Raw genomic sequence first — 6,191 nt, forward strand, 5'->3', positions numbered from 1 at the left:
CCATGACACAGGGGGAGGAAATGCAAGTGGAGATCACTGGACTCTTACTAAGAGGTGGAGCTGAGAAGTAGTAGAGATTAAGCGAACTAGAATTGGCAGGACAAAGGATAGAAGACTGCACAAAGAAAGAACTCTAGGGAATGTGAGACCTGCAGAGGTTCTTCTCGAGTACAATACAGAGTACTGAATAGCTCTTTATTTACTAAAGAAATTGAGTTTGTATTTTAAAACTTTTCCACAAAGAAAACTTCAGGTCCAGTTGGCTTCACTGGTGAATTCTATCAAATATTTAAGGAAGAAATAACACCATTTTATACAAACTCTTACAGAAAGTTGAAGAGTACAAAATATTTTCCAAGTAATTCTAAGAGGCTGGCATTACCTGAGATTAAAACCAGACAAAAATATTGGGAAACGGGGGAAAAAAGGCACTTTAAGAGGCTAAAGTGGGAGGACTGCCTAAAACCAAGAGTTCAAGACCAGTCTGGGTGACAAAGGAAGACCTGGCTTCTACAAAAAAATAAAAATAAAAATATTAGCCAGGTGCAGTGGCACATGCCTATAGTCCTAGCTACTCAGAGGGTGAGGCAGGTGGAAGGCTTCAGCCTAGGAGTTCCAGGTTGTAGTGAGCTACAAGTGTACCACTAAACTCCAGCCTGGGTGACAGCGAGGCCCTTGCGCAAGAAAGAAAAAAAAAGGGGGGGAGAAAAAAAAGAAAAGCAAAAAAGCTTCATAGGTTGGGCATGATAGCTCATGCCTATAATCCTAGCACTTTGGGAGACAAGAGGATCACTTGAGCCCAGGAGTTCAAGACCAGCCTGGGTGACAAAGGGAGACCCCGCTTCTACCAAAAAAAAAAAATATATATTAGCCAGGTGCAGTGGCACATGCCTGTAGTCCTAGCTAATCAGGAGGCTAAGGCAGGTGGAGGGCTTCAGCCTGGGAATTCCAGGTTGTAGTGAGCTACAAGTGTACCACTAAACTCCAGCCTGGGTGACAGTGAGACCCTTGGCAAGAAAAAAAAAGGAAGAAAAAAAGAAAAGCAAAAAAGCTTCATAGGTTGGGCATGATAGCTCATGCCTATAATCCTAGCACTTTGGGAGACAAGAGGATCACTTGAGCCCAGAAGTTCAAGACCAGCCTGGGAAACACAGGGAGACCCTATCTCTACAAAAAGAAAAAAAAAAAAAATTAGCCAGATATGGTGGCATGTGCCTGCAGTCCCAGTTACTCAAGAGGCTGGGGCAGAAGGATCACTTGAGCCTAGGAGGTTGAGGCTGCAAAGAGCAGTGACTGTGCCATTGCACTCCAGCCTGGGTAACAGAGGAAGATCCTGTCCCAAAAAGAAAAAAAAAGCTTCTGAACACACTAAAATTTTAAGCAAACATTTATAAAATAAAATTTAATAATATTGAGAAAGGATTATACATCATGAGCAAGTAGAATTTATCCCAGAAAGGCAAGGTGGTTTTAACATTTGAAATTAATCAATGTAATTCACTCTATTAACAAACAAAAAATGAAAAAATGTCTGATAATCTCAATGGATGCAGAACAGTATTTTTAAAAATCCAGCATCCATTTTGATAAAAACTCTCTACAAATTAAGAAGGGAAAGGAACATTCTCAACATAAGAACATCTATGAAAAACCTACAACTAGTATCATACCTAATTCTGAAAGACAAATGCCTTCCCCATAAGATCAGGAACAGGACATGGATGTGTATTCCTACCACTTCTATTCAACACTGTACCAGAGATTCTAGCCACTGCAATAAGGCAAGAAAAAGAAATAAAAGGCATCCAAATAGAAAAGAAAAAAACTGTTTTTATTTTCAGATGACAAGACTATCTACATAAAACTACTGATAGACTCTACAAAACTACGAGAGCTAATGAATGAGTTTGGCAAAGCTGCAGAGCAGAATATTAAAAAACATTATTTCTCACCACACATCTACAGCCATCTGATCTTCGACAAACCTGACGCAAACAAGCAATGGGGAAAAGATTCCCTATTTAATAAATGGTGTTGGGAAAACTGGCTAGCCATATTCAGAAAACTGAAACTGGACCCCTTCCTTACACCTTAAACAAAAATCACCTCAAGATGGATTAAACACTTAAATGTAAGACCTAAAACTATAAAAACCCTAGAAGAAAACCTAGGCAATACCATTCAGGACATAGGCAAGGGCAAAGACTTAATGTCTAAAACACCAAAAGCAATGGCAAAAAAAGCCAAAACTGACAAATGGAATCTAATTAAACTAAAGAGCTTCTACACAGCAAAAAAAAAACTATCATCAGAATGAACAGGCAACCTACAGAATGGAAGAAAGTTTTTGCAATCTATCCATCTGACAAAGGTCTAATATCCACAATCTACAAAGAACTTAAACAAATTTACAACAGAAAGGCAAACAATCCCATCAAAAAGTGGGCAAAGTATATAAACAGACACTTTTCAAAAGAAGATATTTATGCAGCCAACAAACATGAAAAAATGCTCATTATCACTGGTTATTAGAGAAATGTAAATCAAAATAACAATGAGATACCATCTCACGCCAGTTAGAATGGCGATCATTAAAAAGTCAGGAAACAACAGATGCTGGAGAGGATATGGAGAAATAGGAATGCTTTTACACTGTTGATGCGAGTGTAAATTAGTTCAGCCATTGTGGAAGCCAGTGTGACGATTCCTCAGGGATCTAGAACCAGAAATACCATTTGACCCAGCAATCTCATTACTGGGTATATACCCAAAGAATTATAAATCATTCTACTATAAAGACACATGCACACGTATGTTTATTGTGGCACTATTCCCAACAGCAAAGACTTGGAACAAACCCAAATGTCCATCAATGACAGACTGGATAAAGAAAATGTGGCACATATACACCATGGAATACTACGCAGTCATGATAGACTAGATAAAGAAAATGTGGCACATATACACCATGGAATATTATGAAGCCATAAAAAAGGATGAGTTCATGTCCTTTGCTGGGACATGGATGAAGCTGGAAACATCATTCTCAGCAAACTATCACAAGAACAGAAAACGAAACACTGCATGTTCTCACTCATAAGTGGGAGCTGAACAAGGTGAACACATGGACACAGGGAGGGGAACATCACACACTGGGGCCTGTTGGGGGGTAGGGGACTAAGGGAGGGATAACATTAGCAGAAATACCTAATGTAGGTGACGGGGTGATGGGTGCAGCAAACCACCATGGCACATGTATACCTATGTAACAAAACTGCACGTTCTGCACATGTACCCCAGAACTTAAAGTATAATAATAAAAAAGAAATGTTATTTCTACATACTACCAATGAAAAATCAGAAACTGAAAGTAAAAGAATAATACCATTTACAGTAGTATCAAAAATTTCAATACATAGGCATAAATCTAACAAAAGATGTGCAAAATCTAAACATTAAAAACTACAAAGTATAGCTGAGAAAATTTAAAGAGATACGTCAATGAGGTAAAAAAGAACCAATTTTACTTTAAAACGTACTATAAAGCTGATATAATTAAGACAGTGGGGTATTGGTGTCCAGATAGACAAATAAATCAGTGAAAAAGAATAGAGTTCATAAATAGACCCATACATCTATAAACAACTGCAAAGGAGCAGAGGCAATTCAATGGAGAAAGGGTAGTTTTTCCAATTGGGCATCCAATGCAAAAAAGTGGCCTGGATGCCTTGTATAAAATTTAACTCTATGAACCATAGATCTAAATGTAAAACCTAAAACTATAAAACTCCTAGAAGAAAACATAGAAGAAATCTTTGCAACCTTGGGTTAGGCAATGATTTCTTACATGACACCAAAAGCACAATTCATAAAAGAAAAAATTGATGAATTATTTCATCAAAATTAAAAATGTTTGGCTCCAACACTGTTAAGAGAATGAAAAGAAAAAAATGAGTCCATCACCACTCTGTCAGTGAGTCTCACACCCCACTAATGAATGAATTCTTAGTTCCTTAGATTGATAATATAAGTACCTCTTTGAACAGGTTCCTAAAAACTAACTGATCTTTCCCAGACAGAGGTGGAAGAACAGTACACAGCAAATATGCTACAAGCTTACTCTACTAGTAGCCTGGTTGAGTGTGGAGCTGCCTGTTGTTATGATATGTAAAGCTGAAATAGTAATTATCAAAGGAAATGTCATGTGGGGTTGCCAGTTGAGAAGTACCAAAACAAATGGTCTTGACCTAGGCTCCCAAATTCAAAAGGAACAAAGACACAATAAAGATCAACAGAAATCAGTGTAGAAAAAGTCAGAGGCAGGTGGAAAGAAGACCATCTATCTTTATCTGGGCTGGTATTTAGGTGGGTCACTTAATGGAATAACCCACCACCTTCAAATGGCATGCAAAATCTAGTTAAAGAAAAAAGGAGAGCAACACACTCAACTCTCATTCTTATCTCTTCATGCAAACGCTACCATTCTAGGCTCCGATTCCCTGAATAAAACCAGTTATTTTAAGCCTTTGAACCATTCCTTCTTCTGCTCCTTCTGCTTGAGATTTCCTTCTTGCACTCCACTTGTCTTCCGTGGAACTATTAAATACCACTCATTTTTCAAAAAATGTTACTATGCTTCAGTTGTCTTATTTGTTTCCCCCTGGTATTTGGATCTCAGTTTTATCTAAGAATTCTGGCTGGATCATTCCTACGAAATTAGTAGTTTCTCACTGCCTCAAGTACTCTCCTGACTCTAGCCAAACTCCTCACCAACCAACTCCTGTGCCACACCACTCTTACGGTGGCCAGTTAGCTGTTCTTATGGGATGGGGATATTCTCACTACAAACCTAAGAAACAATGCTAATGTAATTGTGTCATTATAGTGTCATTAATTATTTTAGATAACATATACCATGCACTTAAAATGTGCCAGACACAATGCTCAATGCTTTTTCATCATCTCATTTAAGTCTCACAACTTCAAGAGAATTCTTGTGTTCTTATACTCATTATACAAATGAGAAAACTGAGGTGCAGAAAAGCTAGGAAACTTGCTCGAGGTCACAGACCTGGAAAGAGGTAGGCTCTGAGCCCAGACAGACTAAATCTAGAGGCTAACTGAGTTCTTAACCACTGGTCTATAATGCTGCCAAAATGGGACTTACTACCTTTTTCCTAACTTCCCTGTTGCTCAAGCAAAAACTAAGTGTCCTCTACCTCTTTCCCTCAAATCCCCTGATCCCCAATCTCCCTGTGCCCAACTTAGTTTACTTCTTACCTGAATGATGACAGGAGTCAACCAACTGCACTCTGCTATAATGCACATTCCCCATAAAAATCAGACTGGGCCTTCTAAATTACAATTTGATCATGCCACTCTCAACTGAATTCCTATAACCCATGCAGTGGTCCAAACTCCTTAGCACAGAGAAGACAGGGCCCTTCACCATCCAGCCCTTTCTACACCTTCGACTGCACTTGCCATTTCCCTATATAAATATTCCAATACAATTTACATCAATATTACATTCAAACCAGCCTTATTGCAAATCTTTAACAAAGCATATTCCTAACGCCCTCAGTGTCGCAAATATTGTTCTATTTGGGATGCCTAGAGTTTTTATATAGAAAATTCATATTGGTACTGCACGTTTCAGCCCAATAGCACCTTCCTTGAACATATTTTAATAATAATCGTGTAACAGTTAATATTTAACTATTACATAACAACAAATTAACAATGTATCAGATACTATTCTAAATCCTTTACATATTTTAATATTCATTTAATCATTCCAACAACCCCATGAGACTGTGGCAAAAGAGCCAGCAGTTGCTGCCACTTCAATATACTTTGGAATACATTTCCCTCCCGAAATTAAATTCTTAAGGTAAAAACTGTCCTGTTTATCTTTGCAGCAGCTGTTCTTCTATAGTGTCTGGTACATAATAGAAACAGGAGTTCAATAAACATCTTTTTAATAAATGGCCAGAGAGCTGGGCCCCTAGGTTTTAAATGCACACTTGGAAACTCTTGCTGGCCATTAATTAGCCTTCTAATCTTCAGAGCACGAGAGGAGCATAACAAACATGTTTAGCGTCTAGCAGAATTCTGTGTAAGCCACAAGTACCACCATACAGTTCTGCTTCAATATACACACATCCTCACGTATATCATCAAGCTTTTTT

The 6,191-nt window shown here is 38.1% G+C and overlaps 1 protein-coding gene across 3 annotated transcripts in view; it reads right to left on the minus strand.

Moving 5' to 3' along the window:
- The window catches only part of SCLT1 (sodium channel and clathrin linker 1), a 211,297-nt gene that overhangs the window by 204,412 nt on the left and 694 nt on the right, over positions 1 to 6,191 (minus strand). The gene's annotated exons all lie outside the window — the stretch shown is intronic.

Source organism: Colobus angolensis, unplaced genomic scaffold (assembly GCF_000951035.1).
Source record: "Colobus angolensis palliatus isolate OR3802 unplaced genomic scaffold, Cang.pa_1.0 Scaffold145, whole genome shotgun sequence".
Classification (NCBI taxonomy): Eukaryota; Metazoa; Chordata; class Mammalia; order Primates; family Cercopithecidae; genus Colobus; species Colobus angolensis.